Here is a 24,233-nt window from a genome sequence, read left to right as displayed (position 1 = left end):
TACAAGTGAGGCCACCGGTTTAAAATATATATGTTCCTAAACATGAAAATAAGAAGTTGCACCATTTGGTGAGACTGATCTGTGAGGTACTGTGGGGCTCATGGGGAGCTGGAAGCCCAGTGGGGGTAGGGAGGAGCAGAGGTTGCTAGAGGCAGGGTGGGTGTCTCCAAAACAGTGGAGTCAGAACTTTGAGCCCACTATGGATTCAGGCTGGCTTAGCTGGTCAGTGGAGGATTCACCCAACATGAGGGAACGCTTGGATGGCAAAGAGACATCATGACATAGTATCTCAAATGAACCACCATTCTTGACCCTTAGCACAGAGATGTGTCCAGAGAATAGGGTGTTTCTCCATGCCAATGATCCCTACTCCTGGAACAGCCCGTTGGGGTTATAAACGGCTGAGTAGAAATTAGAACAGCCTTGAGGTTGGTCTAACCTACATTGTAGGCCAGCTTGGTCCCTGGCCAGACCCAGGATCAGGGGAAGTAAAGGTGGCATAATGCCATCTTTACCCAGACCCCTCCAGAGCTCAGGATCTGGGCCTGTGCCTTTTAATAAACACCTTCCAACCTCGTACTCTCCACATGCTTCATGCACACAAATGAACGACGTCTCCCAGCCCCTGCAATGAGGCAGAGAAAAGGCATTAGCCTCATTTTATGGGAGAGGAAGCTATGGCACAAAGATTAGTGGGGCTGATTTTCAGGGACACTCAGCAGCCACAGCTCCCCTTCACTTTGACAGTCCATGACAGCACCTCTGAAGATGGCCCATAGCCACCCCAGCAGGTGAGCTCCAGAACCCAGCTCACCTGAATCCCAGCCCTGGGCTCCAGCCACCCTCCTATCCTAACCACGACCTCTTCTCTGTATGGGACCCACATCAGCGCTTTCACCAGCCCATGGGCCGCAGGCTGTGTCCAGTGAGCCCTCCTGCCGCCTAGTCAATTTCACACATTTGGCATGGGGGTTGGAGGGGGGCGGGGAGCCTGCAGCCTTCACCTCTTTTATCGAGCTGTTTTCTTCCCTGCTCTGAGGGCAGTAATGGAGACAGGTTTGCTGGCTAACCCGAGGAGATCCCTCTCCCGCCCCAGCACACTCTGCCTCTGTCAGAAATGATAAGAATTAATTAAATTGGTCCACCTCTCCTTTGCCTCACCACAGCCTGCAGGATTTATCAGCCACTTCCACTATGGGCTGTATCTGATTTCAGGGGTGGGGAAATATATATCTATGTGTACTCCATTACACGTGTCTTAATATTCCATATATGCACTCCAGGGTGATAGCCTAACAAATTATGATTAAAATGAGCTGCACGGATAGGGCTGGGGAATGAAGGGAACGGGGAGGGGGAGCCAGTCGGGCTTGCAGAGTTAATGAGGGCATTTTATTTCAAACCTGGCAGTTTTTTACTGGCAGTTAGGAACCAACTAAACGTATTAGAGATGCTGATCCTGCCACCATTTCACCCTGCAGGGGCTTCTCGGAACGTCAGCATTCAAGCTCTGCAGAACACAGCCCAGTTCCTCCCAAGAACGTCCAGCCACATCCTGGCCTGGCCACCCACTCCAAGCCCCATCACCAAGCCAGACCCTCGCAGACCCACCTGTCCTTACAATGAACGTCCTGTGTCCAGGGTAACAAGTTTGCAGGGATGAATTTAGCAGATTGCTTCTTTCTAAGGCCAGAAGGGACCACTGTGATAGTCTAGTCTGACCTCCCGTAGAACATGTAGTAGAGAGAGAGATCCTGGAGCATTGGCTTGGTGCAGGATCTCAGGCCTGAACCAGAGGCTGTAAACCAAAGTCAGGCCATGTATTAAAGCAGATGCTCACAAGTTCACTGTCCAGTACATGAACTGAGCAGAGTTGTTGCTAATGTACTAGGCACTAGATATTTACGTCAATATATTCCAGCTAGGACAGATACACCCCAATCTAGTACAAGATCAGATGGTTTGATAAAACAATGAATAGGGATGTTTTGTTCAAGATATCAGAAAGAAGGGGAGGTGACAAACAGATGCCACAAGATACGTATATGTGGTGTGGAAGCGGTGGTATGGAAGTTGTGTATGTTAGTTGTTTGTTTTAGTCTATACATGTCCGAGTACTTCACCATAATTCTTTGTTTGACCAAGGGGACAGAGGACAGTCCCGCTGCTGACTGAGCCATTCCTTGCCACAGGGCACTCATATTAGTGTACCTGTAACCACGGAGCCAGGGCTCTAGGACTGTGTCTTGACGGCAATAAACAGGGCCAAGTGCCTTTGTCGCTGAACCGCGCCTGTGGTCTTTGAGTAACACCAGAGTCTGCTGAACTAACATGCTGCGCTATCTACTAATAACATGGAAGCTCCAAGGAGAGACACACTCAGCAGCCTAAACAGCGCTACCGAGGCAACAACATTCCAGCCTCCAGCACTTAACCACACTGGGTAGTGCTATCAAGATCTGCTGAACCAGCTGCCTAGGCAGCGCTGGGAAAGCACATGGAGAGAACCCACAAACACTCAAGCCAGCGGACAACAGCATACAGGCCAGAGAACTGCCCCCAAATCATTCCCAGAGCAGATCTTTTAGAAAAACAGCCAATCTGGATTTAAAAATGGCCAGTGATGGAGACTCCACCATGACCCTTAGTAAATTGTTCTTGATGGAATAAAGCTGTGGGATAGGTGGGAGGAGAGGGGCAGGATCCTTGCAGCTCCAGAAACCTTCCTGAACCGCCAGTTGCTGCTCTAGGGCCATTCTGGGGAGAGAATGTGCCTGGGCTTGCTCTGAATCCTCCACTATTGACAATGCACTGGCAAGCCCACTGCCCAGGAGAGCACAGAGAGCCCTCAGCTGGGATTCTCACCCTCAGCATTCACAGGAAGGGCCTCAGTGCTGGTAAAGGAAGAGGATTTGCTGCCTTTAGGGACCCCAGGGCACTGGGCTCTCTCACCGACTGCAAATCTCGTGTCACTCATATGGACTTAGCCTGGTGTGAGGTGACAGGAGGCTCTAAGAGCACAGAGGGCACCAGACTGGGACTCCGAACCCAGCTCTGCTGCAGCCTTCCTGCGTGACCTTGGTGGGATGCTTCCCAAGGCACCCAGAGATGTGAAGCACCTCACTCCCACCCTGAGCGTGAGGAAGTCTTGTCTGTGCCTGCCAGGGGTCAGCCCCCTGACTCCACCAGCCTCTGGTGACACAAGCACTCCCCTCCCAGCCCATGCTGGTTACACCATAAGACACAGCTTCACTTAACTGCCTCATGCGGGCTAATGCTAGGCAGACTCCAACTCCTGCGTCCTCTGAGTGGCTCCCTGTGGCATCCAGCCCCCATTCCACTGGACACACACAGGCCTGCAGTTCCCAAAGGAATGGTACACCCCAGCTTCCTCGTTACACAGTGCTTCCATTGGGTTATAGAGAAAGCAAGGATATTGTTATTTAACAAATAACAGAGATTCCTAGGCTGGCCAACAGAACTATTGGAAGCAAAGAGTCACATATCTAATAGAATCACACACACTCTAGGGTCTACACTCAGCTCACGAGACACCCTCTTGTCTAATAGGGTCCTGCTGACCCTAGACTCCTTCTCACTGTGTTTTCCCACCAGCATGGCTGAAACCCCTTTTTCATGAGCCCAAGCCTGCTAGCCACTGGCCTCCTCTTGAGAAAGAGCAGCTAGGGCTTCATCTGCACCCGAGACAGAGTTCCAAACGTTCATTGTTTTTACTCTGAAGCAGAATCACCCTGGCTTTTGCTTTTTCCAGCATCCCCCGCATTCTATTGATTAGCATGTTTCACAGACTGCAAGTGGACGTCCATTGTGAACCACAGAATACTCAGCATGCACCTGACCCACCAGAGTGACATTAGCCTCTCTTCCCACCTCCTGACAGGGGAATGTGGATCACCTTTCAGTGACCTGCCTTAACTCACAGACCTAGAGAACATAACTCCTCACATATTTTCCATGCAAACATCTTACAATTATTCTGATGACCAGTGTGACACAGACTTGTGTTAGAGACTTATCATTACATTCTTTGGCCAACTACAGACCCAGGGAATCCCTACAAACCCTTATGCACTCCAGGCCCTCTGCCAGTTGGCACAAAAGTCCCTGGGTCACAGCTGGGACAAATCATTTAATGTACATGAGGCCTCAGTTCTCCATCTCTAAACTGGGGATACTACTTCCTGCTACAGCTGGGCAAATAATGGGGGTTTTTTTGGTTCACTGTCAATTCAGAAAAATACAATTCAAAAATTCAATTCAGGTCAACCCCAAAATGACTTTTTAAAAAATGACTGGCAAATCAAAAAGTCATTTCAGATCAAACAAACCATTCCTTTTGACCCCAAACGAAATGTGTTGCTGTTGTACTTTTGACATGAATAATCATTTTGAATCTAAAAGTTGAAACTTTTTCAGAAATTTGCCAAAATCAACACAAATATGCAAAATGTTTCTATCAACACGAATCCGCATTTTTCACTTTACAAAGTTTCAGTTGAAAATTTTCACCCTATTCTACTTCCCACCTCCCTGGGGTCTGTGAGGACAAGAAGCCACTGTTGACTCTGAGTTGCCCAGATAGTGCTGTGTAGAGGGTCATACAATGTCCCTTTATAGAGAAAAGAACCAGTCAGCCCTATGTTTCAGCTCGACTGTTCCTGATTATTTGGGGATCCACTGAGCCTTTTGCATCCATCACCTGTTTCCTTTTCTCTGTGTTCCTCGTGTTCATAGAGTTTCATGGATTTTAAGGCCAGAAGGACCCATTAGAGCATCTCATCTGACCTCCTGCATTACACATGTTAATTGATTCCCTGGTGTGAGCAATGGTGCCTAGCCCTAGTGCCAGATTTCTGATGTTTTTGGATAGTTTATTAGGGATGCTTGGTTCTTCTTCAACATTTGTGATGTCCAGGGTTTTCTTTTTTAAAAGTAGTTATTGTACAGTGCTTAGATGCCTTGCAATAGGTGCCCAGTAATTGCATTAAATAAATAAATAGGTGAATCCATCAGTCCCTTTGGAGAGCACACATGCACATGCATCCATTTTCATTCAATCACCAGTCCTCATGCTTCAGGGCAAAAGATCATCACCAGCTGTGGTCAGGAAGACATATGCCCACTGCCTCCTGAAATGGTATTGAACTAAAGATATTTTATGTGAGGGAAGTCAAGGGGTATATCATTTTCTTTTCTCAGCACCCAGCATCCTGCAAGGTGGGAGGGGAGGGTGCCTAGCACAGTATAGGAGGCACTCAGCACATTGCAGGATCAGGCCCAGGGACAAGACACCACACTAGATAGAGCACCAGGCTTTTCTGATGTGGCAATGCCCGGGTTTCTGTTACAGATGGGGTAGGCCCAAAACCCATGATCCAAACAGACCCAAACTTTGGGGAGGTTTGCATCTAAATCCAGATCTAGATCCAAAGTTCATTGCAGTATCTGTAATGAGTCAAACTAGAACCCTTGAATCCAAAAACCCCTGATCTGTACCCAAACTCTACCTTCTCCAGTGCCTAAAGATCACTGGCCACCAGAATGCCTGCTGCCCTAGTCATGTTCACAAGCAGGTGGAAGATTATGGAGAGTAATAAGGGAAGACTCCCTCGGAAAATCAGTAAGTAATTTTGCTCCTGGGGCAGGAACGGACTGGGCAGTGAAGCCCTGTGGTGAGCTACAAACAAAACAGAGAAACCAGACAGAATGACTGGGAATCAACCGGGGCTAGAGAGATCCCTGACCTGCCCAGTTCTAGATCTGAATGCATGTATGGCCGTTCTTATAGCTATAAATTACACCTTTATACTCAACTTTAGGAAGTATTTCATGGAAGCTTTTTTTCTCTTTGATCCGTAGTTCTTTTCATTACTTAAGTTCTCTCAACCAAACTTTTGAAGTCTTGTTTACTCAGAGGAATCTGTATATCAGCCTTTGCGTTTTTGGCCTGGTATCCTGATATAGGCCGGAATCCACACTATTACTATATCTCTGTAGTTAAAGAAAAATATTCATTGACTAAGTCACTCCTGCTTTCTGAGGCTCCCTTTCCGATCACCATAATACCTGATAGTCAGATAGGATAGCAGTCATAATTGGGTGTACATCTCTTATTCAGGTCAGTCCCAACAGTGTGCCCATCAATTCAGCCATCCTAATTGGTCACAAAATTGGATAATCTCAGAGATCTCTTAATTCCAAATTCAGGGATAAAAAAGGCCGTTCCCACTTTGCCTGTGTCATCACCTCTAGAGCGATCACTATAGATTTGGCAATGCTGACCCCATTTGCCATGGATAAACTCATAAATAAGTTGTCATGTTTGATGGTCCTGCTCTTCCCTTTTATTTCATCATAGATTTCCAAATCCACAACAGGAGAGACAACTGTCCAGCAGCAGTTTGATTTCCCAGGACTAAAGACTTTAATTTCTTCCAGACCTTCCTTTTCATCCAAGTCTTTTACCCACCTTTTGACCCTGTTGGCATGTGGGAGTTTGTGGCGCCCTGTTACTTCTTGTCTACTTAATTCCCAGCAGTTCTCTTCTATTCATTTAGGGCTCTAGTTTTACATTTTCTATAGCTTTTTTGAGATCCTGTATGTGGAAATTTTCATTCAGTACGTCATCGTTATATTCTACCCAGCCATGTAAGAGCTCACAGTTTTCTTCAACAAACATTCTTTTCTGCTCACAAAACTCTTTACTTTGATGTGTGTACCCCTATCAACTTTTTGGAACTCTTTTGCTAAAACGTCTTTTTCTTAAATTAGAACTTTCAACTTTATCATTTAGTCTAAGCCAGGGGTAGGCAAATTTTTTGGCCCGAGGGCCACATCAGGGTTGCAAAACTGTATGGTGGGCTGGGTAGGGAAGGCTGTGCCTCCCCAAACAGCCTGGTGCCCGCCCCCTATCTGCCCCCTCCCACTTCCTGCCCCTTGACTGCCCCCCTCAGAACCCCCAACCCATCCAACCCCCCCTACTCCTTGTCCCCTGACTGCCCCCTCCCAGGACCCCCTGCCCCTAATCGCCCCCCCGGGACCCCACTCCCTATCCAACCCCCCCTGCTTCCTGTCCCCTGACTGCCCTGATCCCTATCCACACCCCCACCCCTAACCACTCCCCAGCATTCCACCCTCTTTCCAACCCCCCCAACTTCCCCCCAGAACCTCCTGCCCCTTATCCAACCCCCCCACTCCCCACCCCCTTACCATGCCACTCAGAGCAGCCGGCACTCGCAGCCACCCCGCCGCACTCCCCAGAGCAGCAGGCCAGAGCGCTGGCAGCGTAGTGAGCTGAGGCTGCGGGGGAGGGGCCGGGGGCTAGCCGCCCTGGCCAGGAGTTCAAGGGCCAGGCAGGACAGTCCTGCGGGCTGGATGTGGCCCGCGGGCCATAGTTTGCCCACCTCTGCTGTAAGACCAGGGATAAATTTGTTTTCACTCCATGACCCATTCATTCTTTTAATCTGTTTATGTATCTCTGAAACCTTGGAATCTTTCTTCATTTTCCCACAAGCCTTTCTCCAACTCTTTCTTTGGCTTTTTAATAATTCTTTATGCCATTGCCTTACCTCTTTTACAGTTCATTAAGCCCTTGCTATTCATTGTATGTTTTGTTTATTTGTATGCCTTCTTTCTTCCTTTTTTAACTGCTGCTTTTGTTTTATAGTTTTCATTCCACCAGGGAACTGGATTTCTGAGTTTGTGGCAATTCGATTTCTTACATATAGCTGCTTCAACACCCTTTATTATATTATTATGAAATTCTGCTGAATTATCACTTACACAATTGGTACTTACTCAGCATATCTACTCTTAAAAAGACCCCAGTTTTCTTTTCTAATGCATCAGGTAGGAATTCCTTCAACATTACCTTGGTCTTGATTTGTAATTACCATAGGGAAGTGATCACTTCCCATTCCAGATTCTTTATAGATTTCCCAGCTGCATTTACTTGCTATCTTGCTTGTTGCAATTCCCAGATTTAAACATGAAAAGGTTCCATCCACTGAATTAAACCCAGTAGGTGCTCCAGTATTGAGCAATACCAGGTTGTGCATGTCAATGAATTGTTCCAGGCATTTGCCATTATAATCAGTTTTCCTGCTTCCCTATAATTTGTTATGGCTATTAAGGTCTCCGCAAATTATATTCAGGCCTTTGACACCGTTAGCTAACTCTTCCAATTCTAGAGTGCCTAGCTGTTGGTTTTTTACATGGGCTGTAAATATTATAAGATTTGTATAAGGCTGCTATTATTCTGCAGAAGAATCTCAACAGCATTGTACTCAAAACTTACCTCTGCACCTCTTCTTCACTGTAACTAAGACTGTCCTTTATAAATCTACAGACCCCTCCTTCTCTTTTTATTTCTCTGTCACCTCTGATTACATCATATCCTGGAAGTCTAGACATAAGTTTTCTTACTAACCTTGTTTCTTGTACACATAGCACGTCAGGTTGTTTTCCATTTCAAAAACAGTTTTATTTCCTGACCATATGTTATTAAACTATGTGCATTCCAGCAAAAAATAACATTAGAACCATGTTGTTTAAACTATGTTATTACTTTCATTTAAAATTGCATGAATGAGGTCTATCGAGGTCTATGCAAACTTTTCTGCGGCTTTCGTTATAATTTTTATTCCTTCAATCGTCTTCCCTGTCTGTAAAGTGCAATTAATCTTCTCTGTGATTAATGCAATAAATTTCTCTTTGCCTACAAGTAGTACATCTTCATCAGTTCCCCTTATATGATCTTTCCTACCCTGAACTAGGGGAGTGGGGGATGGGGGTGTACCAGGAGCTCTTTGCCCTCAGTGGCATTTTCCTCCTACTCCTCATTCCGCTGTGAACATCTTTTCATAGCTTCTCCATGGGATATTTTATGGATAGTTTTAATTTTCTGTATCTCTCTAGCTCCTTCCACTGCCACACACCCTTTGTATGCTGCACCATGCTTATGTCCACAATTGCTGCATTTTAGTTCTGTTCCTTCCATGCAGTTCTCCTCCACAATTACACACCTCATTTTCCCCTTTCAGACAGCCACCATATGCCCAAACCTTTGACCTTTACAAATACATCTCCAAGGAGCCGGGCTATATGGTTTAACCCAGAAGAGTTTGTTTCCTGTAATAACCCTGTCAGGTAGTGTTGTACCTTTAAATGTTACTCAGATGGTTGTTGTTCTCCCCCTTTCCTGCTAATCAGTTGCTTAACAAACAGCAGTTTGTCCTCACTTGTACCCCTTTTAATTTCATCCTCAGTCATGCCTAGTGGAACCCCATACATGACCCCTCTTGCTTCTGTCATAAATGTAGGTAGCAAGCAAATTACTTTTATTTTCCCTAACATTGCTGTTTTAAGACGTTTCTCTGCTTGTTCCTTATGTGCATGTTCTGCTAATACCACTCCACCCTGTATTCCTTTAGCTCTTAATATGTCTCCGATACACCGCGTAATCCATTCCAGTTTTCAAGGGATTAACATCTCCCAGCCTTACATCTTCAGCTAGTGATTGGATAAGTATCGGATATCAATCCTTTTCCTTACTCTTTTTTCCATCCCTGTCTGCCCCCTCTTCTCCAAATACAGATACTTCTATTCTTTTTTCCTGCTTCCTAATCTGCTCTGGTCAGCCAGCCAGCCAGCCACTAGCCTAAGCCACCCCTGAGTTCCCAGCTCCCAGCCTCTCCCAGTTTACACAGCCAGCCTGCAACCTGGCCAGCGTCACCCCAGGCCCAGCCCAGCTCTCTTCTGCTCAGACAAGTTCCACCTCAGCCCCAACCAGCCTCTTCTGGCACTCCACTTCCTGGTTTTATACTAGCTCGGCCTGCCTCTGCCCAGTTGGGCTTCATCACCAGTTACAGCTCATCAACCCTGACTCTCCTCCAGGGGCAGGCTGGCCAAGGGTTCATTGGCCCTTTCTACCTATTCAGCCCTAGGGTGGGGTAGACACTCCATCACAGGTCCCTTGTGAGGGAATCCAGGCTGGGAGGCAGGAGACCAGGGCTGGTACGTTCTTCTTAATTTGCATTCTCATAGCATCCAGTCATGGACCAGGGCCACACTGTGCTAGGCACAATATAAATACAAAACAAAGAACACAGATTCTCTTTTTTTCCCTTGTGACTCTCCCGGTTATCTCTGTATCTAACTTAGGGGTTTGTATAATACCCAGAACCACTGGAGCCAAACATTTCCCTAGTTAATTAGATCTCCGTCGGGAGTCACTAGTTAACTTTGTGGAGTCTTCTGCTCTCCTTCTTCCGCTGGTTATAGGAGGCCCTGCTTAGGGAAGGGGTGTGTGTGGAGTAATTCACTCCAGTTATGGTGGAAGAGCTCTCTCAAACAGGAGAGACTTGCAGCATGAGCCAAAGGTGGCCAGACTCCAGGTTAGTCTCATCTCCCCTGAAAGTTCATTCCAAAGCCAAATCCCCTTGACCAAGAACGTTTCATTTCCAGCTGTCATGCATTTCATCCTAGGCTTTGTGAGCTGCATTTTCCTGGCTGTCATGGTGGGCCTTGCACCCACGGACGTAGCTGGTTCCAGACCTGCAGTGACTTTGAGGATCATGACTATAGCTGTGGATTGGGAGCCAATGGAGGAATCAAAGCACAGGGGGAATGGCTCATGGCAACCTGGCCCAACGAGAAGGCAGGCTTGCAGCATGCTGTACCCTCTGCATTACATGCTCATTCATCCCCCATTGCAGTGAGCTACTGACATCTAATCTGGAGGTGATGATGGCCAGATCTTCTTCAAGGTGGAAGGAGAAATATTTTTTAGCAAGCTGCCAGGTAGAGGAAGGTATTTTTTCCCAATTATTTCACCTGATCATCCAGGATAGGAAGTCTCTTAACAGGAACTCTAGCCTTCCCCACACTTGGAAACATGTGGATGGATGCCTTCAAGGAAAGGGAGCTGGAAGAGGAAAATTATCCCAGTTAGTTTATCAAAACTTCTCTGTTAAAGATGGTTGAAATATTTCCATTGTGATGGGGTGCCCACCCCACACTAGACTGGAAGGGCGCTGGACCGGGTAAACAACGCCCCTGCTGCCAGCTTTGATGCCCTGGCTGGCAGAGTTAAATATATTAGGGGACTAATTTGGATTGCTGGACCTACGTACAAAACATTTTTGTGTGAGTGGATATCTCACAAGACTGAGATAGGTGACCTCCCTGTCAGAGAGGATATGGTAGTGGAAGAATTTGGATTGATAGGTGAGGACCAGATCAATAATGATTTATCATTTTTACCTAAGGTTTTTACCAATAACACTTTTAATAATTTAGATATGGACAATTTTAATCCTAGTTTTAAGTATTTAGATACTTTGGATGATTCATTATTTAGTGAGAATGGACATTTTAGTACTAATTTAACTACTGTTTTTAATAACATGGATAACTTATCAAACAGCAGCTCATGGAATGATGGAATTTTTTATTTAGAATATCCCGTTGATTGTTTTAATTGTTCCAGCTGCACACAGATCTTAGCTACGTTTGGAAAGTGGGCTAAACACATAAATGTGGTCCAGAAGAGCAAGGCTATCAGAGTTGTATCCAAAAAGTGTGGTAAATTTTTCTCAGTTCCACAATATAGCTTGCCAGGACCCCAAGTGTGTGCACAGAGAAGTGATTATCCCGGAGATGGGCTAAGCCTGTTCGATTTGTGGGATGGCTTTCCACACTAGATCGGGATTGAGCCAACATGTTAGACACAGACATTCAGCAGTCTTTTTAAAGAAAGCAAGGTGATTAGGAAGGGTGTTAGGGAGTCTACTCGATCTCGTGTAGGGACTGAACAAGAAGTTGAACTTCTTACCCAGTTAGAGATTAAATATGCAGGCAAGAGAAACATAAATACGTGCACAGAGATTGATTAGGGATGAAAACCAACAAACAAATTTCTGATAAAAGCTGCAAATTGGCTAAGAAGAGGATTAAGAAGGATATTGTTATTGATTAATCGAGTAATGAAGGACTTGGTGATGATTGCGTATTGGAGGTTCCTCCCCCTAGGGAAAACTTTTTGCCATTAAGAGTGCATCCATCTGTGGATAATATGGGTATATTGTGTAGGCAAGGTAGACAAGGTAGGAAGGCTGGACAAATCTTAAATAGTCTAGATGAAATTGAAACCTTATTGAGAGAAGATCATATGGCTTTGGTTGGGTGAACAATGGTAGAGGAATTATGTAAATCTTTGATAGATGTTGATTTGAGCAGTGATGTTGAGGAACAGGAGTTGAGGAATGGAAACAGGATAAGGAATAAAGGGAATGGAGATAGGAAGAGGCAGTCTATTTCTATTTGAAGGTATGTCACTAAAAAGGCTCGCTATAAATCTATCAACAATTATTTGCTAAAGATAAAAAAAGATTAGCATGGTTAATTATGGGAGAACCTGATAGAACTAAATGCAGTATTCCCTTACTGTGATTGAAAAATATTATGTAGATATGCTAGATAATATTGGACATGGAAGTACGATAGGTTGGCCTTCGGCCATTGAGAATGTGAATAATGATTTTTTACTGAGTCCGATCTCGATGGAGGAAGTTAGGGAGGCCTTGAAAGATACTTGTAAAGATAGTGCCCCAGGTCCCAATGAAGTAACTGTTAATGATTTATGGGAAATTTTTAATGTGGACTCTCAAATTCTTACAAAAAATTTTAATATATGGTTTTTAAATATGGAGGTCCCAGACATTTTTAAAGAAAATTGGGATTAAAATATTTCTAAGGTACAGAATGAGGAAGAATTAACTAAACTAACCTCTGGGAGACCGCTGACTATTGGATCTGTTTGGTTAGACTGTACAGAAAAATTGTAGCTAAAAGATTGATGACTACAGTTAAATTATGCAACAGACAAAAAGGATTTATTTCAGATCCAGGATGTGAAGAAAATATCTCGATTTTAGATAATTTGATTAGGGGAGCGAGCGGAATGGGGACGAATTAGCCATTGTTTTTGTTGATTTGGCTAAGGCCTTTGACTCTAGAGGACATGGGCATAATATGTCCGGCCTTAAGAGGTTTGGGACTGATGAACATTTTACAGAAATTATTAGGGATTTGTATAGCGATTGCACTACTAGGGTTTGAGTTGGTGATGATAGAACTGAATCCATATTTATACGAAGTGGGGTTAAACAAGGGGAGCCTTTGTCCCCAATTTTATTTAAGATAGCTATGGAGCCCTTGTTAGTAAAACTAGAATCTGAGGGCTCTGGGTTTATGTTCAGGGGAATAGTATCATGTTGTTGGTATTTGCTAATCACGTGGCAACTTTAAGTGGTTCTTATCAGGGAATAATTAAAAATCTTGAGATTTTAGGTTGTTTCTGTAGGAACACTAGTTTACGGGTCAATGTTAAGAAGACTAAGCACTGCTGAAGAGCGATTTTGGAAACAGTTGCACATCCTTCCCTGCCTGACTCTCTGACTGGATCTGACCACCTCCGGATATACTCATACAAACAAAAATAACACATGGGATCCAACACGTATGGATTACAGATTGGGCTTTGGGCCATCTTGTACTGTGATTCCATCTGACTGGTCTCATCTCACCATTGGGCCTGCTGAGTGTTTACACAGGACTCCCCCAAAGAGCACTAAGCCCTGGAGGAAGTTATGTTTGTGGACATGGGCCCATCCTTGGATAGTTACCACCATAAATGGCCAGGCATATTCATGTAACTAGTGAAGCAGGAAAGGATAATTGACTCCCCTCTCTCCAGGACTCTATGGTATCTCTGCCTCCCTGGCTCACTCCTGATCAACTACCACCTCTCCTCAAGTCCTTATCACATCCTGCTGTGAGACCCTTGAAAGGAATCAGAGCTTCTCCCAGTACAAGAAAGGAACTAGTGTTTCCTCACTATGCATAATCCCACTGTGGAACCCACTGCTTGAGTCAAGAACATAGCAAGCTTCAAAGAGTAATTGGACATTTATACAGAGAACAAGAGTATGCAGAATAAGGGTTAATGCTAATACAAATTTTGGAAGGGAAATAAACCTCATGTTTCAGAGCATTAGCCAATCTCTAATTAGAGGTTATGAGACAGGAGGCAGATTATCTCACAACTGTGAGGTTTCTTGCACCTTTCTCTGGAGCATCTGGTGCTGGCCATCGTCAGAGATAGCGTACTGCGCTAGACCGACCTTGGGTCTGATCCACTCGGCCTATTCCCATGTGCAAGATGATTATGATATTTACGAGTAGTCCAAACTTCGTCTTTTAGTGGACGACCCACACCAGCAATGTCTTTGTCCCCATCTAGTGGCTGGTCCGATTAAAAATAAGCCTACTGCCATATCTAGATTATGGGTGCTTTAGTGGCCTAGCTACAGCACCATAGCATAGAGACAGACTACAGCAACATTCCTGTAGGAATTCCACCTCCCCTGATGGGAACTAGGTTGCCAGAAGCATTTTTCTGTTGACCCAACTGTGTTTACACCCAGAGGTTAGTTCGGCATAGCTACGGTGCTCAGAGTTGTGGACCCTGAGCACTGCAGCTATGTCGACTTACATTTTAAGTGTAGACCAGGCCTATCACAGCTATCAGCTAGGGGACTTCTTTCATTCAAGCAGTAGAAGCTCATGGTTTAATGTGGAAAGTTCAAACCCTGCTGATGACGCAAGTAAGTTGAGATCATTATACAAGGCATCACATGCATCTCATGCCTTGCCACATGTGGAGTGGGAGCAGGCTGGCTAGGACACATGCCCAGAATCCATGTGGCCAGGGGGATGAACAAGGGCTGGATTCTCTGGCCAGCTTTGTTTGCACTGCGCTGCTCCAGAGGTGCAAGGAGGACAGACTGCACCCACAAATGGAGAGCACAAATCCCCCTTGTGCAGGGAAATTCTCCACTGGTGTGGAGCTCACTGATGTGGGGGGAGATAGCTTCTGCACCAGCTGCCCCACCCCACCCTTAGTGTAGGGGGCAGGTGTGGAGCAGGAGGGGGTGTGCAAGTGTAACCCACACACCTTCTGTATGTGGTGTTCTGTCCCATCTAGACTACTTAAAGAGAGAGATAAAAGTCTGCTCTACAGCCTTAGCTGATGTAAGCAGTGTCTGGATGAGCTCCACCCTGACATCTGGTGGTGAGGTGTGGCAAGTTGTGGAAAAGAACTTCAGGGGCCGATCTCATTTGCATAGGCACACCCACCCCGCCTAGAATGAGGCCATAGCTGCCCAAATGGTCACTTTGGCTGCTGTGGGATCCCCAGTGTCTCTGTTATTGGGGCAGGAAGAATAAATTGTTATTACCCTGATTATGGGAACTGTGCTTGGATCTGTACTTGGCCTTTTGTTATGATGGAAGGACTCACCATCAACTAAGTAGCACTCGCTAGGCAAGGGTCATGGGTTCCAAAACTCTGTGAATTGAGGGAGGTTGGGGATAAGTATTAATACTTGGTGGTATGGGCCCCTGGGTGAGGGTCTTACATGCTAATTGCACTTCCTCCTCTCTCCACTGTGGAATATCAGAGCTAATTTTGATTTCATTAGAAGTCTAGTTACAGGCTGCTGAGCTCACTTTGGGCTAATAGTGCACTAGCACTGAGGCTCCCCTACTACAAGCTGAATTCACCAAAGAGCTGAACTGACTAAGAGCTGAAATCACTGAGCATTGTGTTAAGTAGTGGGGGAGCCTGAAGATATATTGTGGAGCAGTTTGCGGGACGGCTGGAGTGCCTTGTGGGCAGGCTGGTGGAGCAGTTCGTAGGATGGCAGGAGCTGCTGGTGGGATGCGGAGCAGTTTGTGGACCAGCTGGTGGAGCAGTTCGTGGGACGGCGGGAGCTGCTTGTGCAGAGCGGAGCTGAGCGAAGGAGTTCGTGGGGCGGCTGGTGGAGCGAAGGCCTATGGAGCTGTGGGGCGGTCAGCTTCAGATCATGTAAGGTGCCTCTTACCCCTGTCCCATCTCCACCCAGGTTGGGAGGTAAAGCTCCGCAGATAAACTTTCGAACTCTCGGGCTGCCCTGACCAGGGACAGAGACTTTTGGGTCATTGGACTTTTGGGACTTTGGGTGATTTGGGATTGCTGGCCTCAAGAACCAAAGGGAAAGGGGCATACCCCAATTTGCTTTGGGTGGGTTTTTTTGCTCATGGGTTGTGTTATGAATCCTGTTGGTGGTGTTTCCCCAACATAATGCCACATTGTTTCTCTCTGTTATTAAAAGGCTTTTTGCTACACTCAGACTATGTGCTTGCGAGAGGGGAAGTATTGCCTTTTGGAGGCGCCCAGCAGGGGTGATATATATTTGTCCCAGGTCACTGGGTGGGGGCTCGAGCCGGTTTGCATTGTGTTATTGGAATGGATCCCCTAGATATTGAACCCGGCCCTTGTTGCTGCCAACTCTGCCAGTTGGCTTTTAGCTCATGCTGTAGAGGCTCATGCACTAAGCTCCAGAGGTCCCGGGTTTGGTCCCACCTGCCGATGACCAGGGTCTGTCCGCGTTACACAAGTGGGCAGGGGTATGGCAGAGCAGAGCTCTGCTGAGCCAATTCTCCACCGGCAGAATGTTCCGTACGGCTTTCACACCAATGCGATAAGTCAGAGTAACTCCTCGGCTGCTTTCATGCTGGGGTGGTACAGGCCCCTGTCAGCTCTCCCCGATGGCCCCTCTCTTCCCTTGGCACCCTGTGGATCCCAGGCGCAGGACAGAATTAGGCCGAAAGTGGGTTGGGAGATGCTGTGCGCACTGGTGAAGCTCAGCAGTGGTGGGGGAAGAGGATGTATTATCCCCCATACACGTGGCCCTTGGCTTAGCTTGGTAACTTCTCCTGAGAGCTGCTTCTCCACAGAGGCAGTGCTGCAGCAAGTGGGACTGTGTCACTCAGAACTCCAATAAACCCTGCCCCTCCAGGCACAGCTCCCTTGGGGATGTTGCTGGACCTGCTCCCAGCGAGGGGGTCCCCACCTGCATAGCTGTCACAAATGGGATCTCCCTTGTTACGGGGAGGGGTTTCCTATCTTCTTAATGGATTTTGCCCTTCCCTGCCCTGCCTCCTTTGCTACCCCACTGCCCGCTGGCGGCCTGATCCTGAGCTGTCGTGAATTGGCACAGCTCCAGCCATTCCACCACCTGGAGGGCCATGCCCTCGGCCTGCGACAGAGCTCGGCCACTTAGCCACATGAAACCTCTGACAAATGGACACACGCTGCCCCATTCAGAGCAGCCATAGAGACCTCCCACCTTCCCATGCCTCTCCTGCTGCTCCCCAGAACCCACACACAGCAGCTGCCCCTGCAGGGCCCTGTCCTTCCCCTGTTGGCAGAGGGACCCGCTGTGAATCACTCTGAATTTATAGCCGAACCGTGGGAAAGGGAATTATATGTCTCTCTCAGGAGACAAGCTGGCGGGCAGCGAACATCCATCAAGTACAAATTCTGGGTTATTTACCGAGCCAGGATCTTGCCAAGAGAAACACCCCCTGCACCGGGCAGCCGGCGAATGGATTCCACCATGGGGACCTATTCTGCAAATGACAAATTTCTGCCTTGCTCATCAGAACAAGTAGAATGAACTGGGCTGTTTATTTCTCGCCAAAGCCCTCTCTGACTGCAGGGCTTAGGAGGCCTGCACCTCCATGCGGGATGAGAGCTGCAGCCATCCTCCTCCTCTGTCTTGACTGCTCCGCACCAGAAAGGCAGCATTGGCCCCTCTGAACCGAGACCCCGTTAGTTAAATCCTGCAGTAGCTTTGATTGACTCTTTTATGAGTCCTGTTGAATTATTTACCCTTTGAAAACATTTTGCCTCATAACCCTGTGATGGCGTTTGGGAACCATTTCTTTCCTCTCATGTGGGCAGTACACGAGGTGTTACCAGCGTCCCCTGCTCGGTTTGGGGTTGGAGCTCACTGATCAAACTGGGATCCGACTTTGCTGGGAAATCATCACCACTTTGTCTCCAGCAATGCCATGCCCCTGAAGTGTCATGGCTAGGCATGATTTGGGGGAAGGGAGTTTATTTTGTTTTGAAGCATCAGAAAACACATTTTGCTCCAAACATTATGGCCCTGTGAGTGGAAACCCTACAACAATTATCTCTGATGTTTCTCTTGTGTGTCGGAACAAAGCTACACGCTGGAGACAACAGACACTGGAATTACCTACCCTTGGGGAGGCAGAACTCGAACCCTTCATTATCGCCTGTACTGCAGCAGGGTCCACTAGACCCAGTCATGGACCAGGAGCCCATTGTGCTAGGTTATAATCATGTCTTCAGACCCCTACTGAGATCAGGACCCATATGTAGGTACTGTCCAAACACACTGTCAAGGTTCCTCCCCCACTCTGAACTCTAGGGTACAGATGTGGGGACCTGCATGAAAAACCTCCTAAGCTTATCTTTACCAGCTTAGGTCAAAACTTACCCAAGGTACAAAATATTCCACCCGTTGTCCTTGGACTGGCCGCTACCACCACCAAACTAATACTGGTTACTGGGGAAGAGCTGTTTGGAAACGTCTTTCCCCCCAAAATACTTCCCAAAACCTTGCACCCCACTTCCTGGACAAGGTTTGGTAAAAAGCCTCACCAATTTGCCTAGGTGACTACAGACCCAGACCGTTGGATCTTAAGAACAATGAACAATCCTCCCAACACTTGCACCCCGCCTTTCCTGGGAAATGTTGGATAAAAAGCCTCACCAATTTGCATAGGTGACCACAGACCCAAACCCTTGGATCTGAGAACAATGAAAAAGCATTCAGTTTTCTTACAAGAAGACTTTTACTAAAAATAGAAGTAAATAGAAATAAAGAAATCCCCCCTGTAAAATCAGGATGGTAGATATCTTACAGGGTAATTAGATTCAAAAACATAGAGAACCCCTCTAGGCAAAACCTTAAGTTACAAAAAAGATACACAGACAGAAATAGTTATTCTATTCAGCACAGTTCTTTTCTCAGCCATTTAAAGAAATCATAATCTAACACGTACCTAGCTAGATTACTTACTAAAAGTTCTAAGACTCCATTCCTGGTCTATCCCCGGCAGAAACCAGCATATAGACAGACACACAGACCCTTTGTTTCTCTCTCTCCTCCCAGCTTTTGAAAGTATCTTGTCTCCTCATTGGTCATTTTGGTCAGGTGCCAGTGAGGTTACCTTTAGCTTCTTAACCCTTTACAGGTGAGAGGAGCTTTCCCCTGGCCAGGAGGGATTTCAAAGGGGTTTACCCTTCCCTTTATATTTATGACACACACAGTGGGAGACAGTCCTTGCCCCGAACAGTTTATAGTCTAAAGATACTAGATAGATGGGAGGGGAAATGGAAGCACAGAGGGGAGATGTCTTGTCCACAGTCACACAGAGGGTCAGTGGCAGCCCCAGGAACAGAACGCAGGTATCCGGAGTCTCAACACAGCCACTAGGTCACACTGCCTCCATGATGCTTCAGTTCCAGAAAACTCAGGCCTCTATCACTTGAGCTAAAGGAGATCTCCCATGGCTGTTAACAGTAGTCGGCCCCTTATCCTCCCTGGGGGGCAGTCACTAGAGGGCGTCACTCATTCATACCTGCAAAGCAGTCAGCTGCAGTGGGGTGAAGGCATAAAGAGAGTGGAGGAGAGACACAGATGGAGAAACAATCCTGCCGTGGCAGGGAGCACTCCCTCACACACACACACCCTGGTCTGACCAACGTACTTGACAGAATGCAGGCCAGGCAGACAATGCTCAGTGGGAGTAGTGTCAGGCAGAAGCCAGAGCAAAAGGAGAGGGAGATTTTAGAATGACACAGAGCAAAGTAGCAGCAGCAGATAAGCTGGCCTGCTCCTGAAAAGTATCCCTTGGTGCCCCAAAGCCCTGCTGCTTTTTGTGACCTGACCGCCACACCTGGACTCTCAAATGAGGGAAGATAATGGAGATAGTCCATAAATCAGAGAATCAATTAAGTAGTAGTAAAGATGGGTTCATTTATTCACCTTTTGCAGCTTTGGCCTGTGACTTCAGACTTGGCCTGCAACGGTGGGGTGAGAGGGGCTGGGTTTCTAGGCCATCCTGTTGGAGGTGGATGTTGCACCATGTACATTTATATTTTGGAGCGTGCCCTTAATATATGACAGATATGTTTGTCTGGACTGCAAGTCATGAACTCAATCCCAGCAGCTAACTGAAGCAGACAGGGAACTCCTTAGCCAGGAAGGGAACGGGCTCTTGTAATAATTGGGCCTACAAATTTACCCTAATTGTGAGCTCCACTATAAAAAGGGAGGGTACATTCATGTCACAATGATCTATAACAACAAATGGGCATGGGGACAGGTACGAAAGGGAGACAGAATTAGTCCAAGGGCGAGGACCTACTGATGACTAGAGCACTGTGTTACAATCATGCCTCGTAAACAAGAAGAACTAAGGACTGAAAATTAAAAAAACAAAATTGATGTATCAGATATTAGGCTTAATTGGTGGACAAAATAATGAGGGGATGGGCTATTCCACCTACCACTCCCTTTGTAGGTCCTTAAAGAAAAAGACTTGGTGGCGGGGGGAATTGGCTACTGGAACGAGCTTCGCCATCATGGCTGTCACCCCCACCATCTCCTGGAACCCTGGGCCTTTGTCTTCTTGAGATGGTCTAACCAGACTGGGCCACAGAGAGGGACCAGATGGTACCTACACCTCTACTGGCTCTGACTGAATCCCAACCACCCCCTGGGATGGGAGACTTTGTCTCCCCCTTCCTTACCTGATTTCTTCTCTCTCTCTCCTTTTTCCTTTTGTCTAATAAAAGTCTGGCTTAGCTGGCCCAAACAGTATATTTTACAACACTGTTAGCCTATGACCAGAGAGAAGCAGCTAAAAGCAGTGCCCTGAACAGCCCAACGCCGGTACGGGTTTGCCGGGCCTGGAGGGACCGATCAGACCATGTGCTGTGCCTGTATTTTTCCAGCCGTGCAGTTGCAAGTAAGCATCAGCACTAGAGTCCGAAGCTGCATTTTCTCTATGCTGTTCTCTTCTCTCCCCCTTTCGTGTGTGTTTCTCTTGCTTTGTCTTCTAGGAAATAGGATTGGACTTTAACAGCAGCAGCAACACCGACAGCTCCAGCCCAGCTCAACTGACTTCCTCTCTTTTCTCCAAAAGGACAGTTATTACCAGCTTTGATACCATCTAAGAGCCTGACAGACAGGGGGGTTTTACCTGCTGAAAGCTCTCTCCAGCTAAAGGGAAAGGGAACAAGGCATGCTGCTAAAATGAAAGCCCCACTCAATACTTGACATTTCAAACACTTGCAGTGTTTTTCCTTCTTTTCTCTATCTTTAATAAAAGGATTTTCAGTGGTGTGTTGGCCACTGTGCTAAGCAGGCGGAGGTCTCTGGATACCAAACCCCGAACCTTACGTTAACACCACCTAATGTTGGACAGTGACTAGTTTATGTTAAAACCTTTGGCCCATAGATTCCATCTAAATTGTTGTGAAGGCCAAGACTATAACAGGGTTCAAAAAAGAACTAGATAAATTCATGGAGGATAGATCCAACAATGGCTATAGCCAGGATGGGCAGGGATGGTGTCCCTAGCCTCTGTTTGCCAGAAGCTGGGAATGGGTGACAGGGGATGGATCACTGGACGATTCCCTGTTCTGTTCATTCCCTCTGGGGCACCTGCCATTGGCCACTGTTGGAAGACAGGATGCTGGGCTAGATGGATGTTTGGTCTGACTCAGTATGGCCATTCTTATGTAAACTAAAACACCAGAGCCCCTTTTGAGGAAAGTAGCCAGGCCTGCACATGGTTTGGGTTTGCTATGTCTCTGCTCTCCCTTTCCCACCACATTGGCGCTCTGCCTTCCTCTTGACAGCTCATTCACGCGCTAGGGATCAGACCAACACTAACTTCCCCATTTGCACTGGACTAGCTGCAGCTCCTAAAGATAAATAGGTGAAACACGTAAGCCTCACACATCCGTAATGTGCTAAGGAGCCTGTGATTACACTACCGCCAGCCAGGCTCTCATTGGACTGAATGTTGGCTACCCCGATTTAGATTGATCGATGACCCTGTGCTCACTGAATCTATTGCTAGACCTTTAGAGGCAGCCCCATTCCTGCTGACAGACTCTGTCTGGTTACCGCTTACAAGTGGAATTACGGAGAGTTAGGCATTCCCTCAATCAAACCGCAGAGGTCAGGCCAGGTGCATTAGCTCTCTGATTAACCATGCGAATGTGCTGGGGACATTTCTGGCCTGGTGAGACACAAAGGGCTTTGCAAAATGTTTCTTGGCTAAACATTTTACAGCGTCACCTTGTCAGGGAGCAATGTGAAAAGGTGGAGAGGCAACAGCATCAATCAGGAGCATTCTGTCTACGGGGAAGCTCATTAAAGCAAGGCAATTAGCTTGGAAGAGGATTCACAGAGTAAGTTCACAAAGTTCTGGCCCAGCATCCTAAGGGCTCAGTACAAAATCTGGGGTGGATCCTCTGGAGATGGGGAATTTATTTGGTTGTTCCAGGGTCCTGGTCAGGAACGTTTCCAAGTTCTTACAAGTAAATCGCCGGGGCTGGAGGTGGGAGGTTGATGATGTTGTTCTACAGATCACGTTGTGGAGAAGAGAGATTCTTAAATGTGCTTCTTTCTCCTCCCAGCACCGTAGGATCCTCAGTTTGAGAGCCAAACACTGAAGCATATGATTAACTTTAAATACACATGTAAGCCTCATGGGTCTGACACTGCACTGGTTATGTATTCATGTGCAGGGTGCGTCACTGCAACTCACACATGTGCTTAAGTGCTTACGTCAATAGGGACGGAATTAAGCACATGTTTAAAGTTATGCCAGTGTATCAGTGCTTTGCTGAAGCCCTACATCCTGGACTCTTTAACTGCCCTGTGGCATGTCCCCACGATTTTGGCCCGGGTGGCAACATGGCATCTTATCCTTGAGTAATGCGAGTGCCTACAGCCGGTGCTGTGCCTAGTTAGTTTACAAACTACATGTCCATTTAAATTAGATACTTTATCACACAGAGGAAAGTGACGAGGTCAGCCCAATTACAAAACACTAGTATTGGCAGATACTCAACAGGCCCTGAGTCTAACCCTCATAATGCTCTTTGTGCAATTACACCCTTGCAAATAAATTAACATCAGTCATGTTTCTTATCCTCCCAGTTAAATCGCCTTCACCCAGGCGGGTGGAACACAATTATGTCTGCAATTTCACACACAGCGCACGCAGTGTTCAGGGAAAGCCTTTGGTTCTGTAACTTTCTAGATTGACTGTGCCAGGGGAACTTTGCTAATCTGCACTAACGACTGGCAGTCCCACTAGGAAGTCGGGGATTTAAGCAAATTAGGGAGCGAGGGAGTGAAAAAACACAATCAAGTCAAACCTTCACTGTTAACTACCGGAGGATTGGCAACGCTTCCTAGGGGGCATGTTCGCCCATCACTGCAAGGGTTCTTGCCTTGCATGTCACTGAGGCAGTCTGGTAGTATCTGCGTTCCAATAGCACATCCTTGTATATTGCTCTGGTTTATTTTCAATGCACTGCACCTTTAAATATATAAGGTCACAGCCTCTCTGTCTGCAGTGACTATGCGGCTTTTATAGCATGGACGATCAGTGAGAGGCCCTCCTGGATACTTTATATTAGTTCTTTCTTTGTTGCTTTTCTTAATCTGCAACAAAATTCCAGCTGACTGAAAGGGCGTGGTTTGCTCTTCACATGTGGGAAACAGAACAATCTTTTGTTCATTTGCTGTGACAGGATTCATTATTTATGCTAATGCTCCTTAATATATCAGGGACTGGTCTGTAGTCTAGCTTATAAAACTAATAGCAGCTTAGTACTCTGTGGCAGCTAGCAACAGCCTTTACTATTGCACATCCCAGGCTTTGTGTGCATGATGTGGATTAGGCTGGCCCTGCTGTGACTACACAAATTACACAAATAATTTTTTCCACTACAGGTGAAATCCTACAATCAGCTCCTCACGTGCTTCTCTCTCCAGTGTGAATTAAGGAAGTGCTGCTGTGGGCCGACACGCTTTGCTGATATTTCTTAACACACACCCTGGGTTAAAATCCAAAGCCACCTGAGTCCCATGTACTGGCCTATCAGCCCCATGCCAGCTGCAAGGACTCCTGCTTGTCACATGAAGGCTGGGGCTTGAATATTCTTTATTCAGGCTGAACAGTCCACAAGAGTAAGAACTGCCAAA

Source organism: Eretmochelys imbricata, chromosome 10 (assembly GCF_965152235.1).
Source record: "Eretmochelys imbricata isolate rEreImb1 chromosome 10, rEreImb1.hap1, whole genome shotgun sequence".
In the NCBI taxonomy this organism is placed as follows: domain Eukaryota; kingdom Metazoa; phylum Chordata; order Testudines; family Cheloniidae; genus Eretmochelys; species Eretmochelys imbricata.
The sequence above is the reverse complement of the archived record's forward strand: the minus strand, read 5'-3'. Positions refer to the sequence as shown.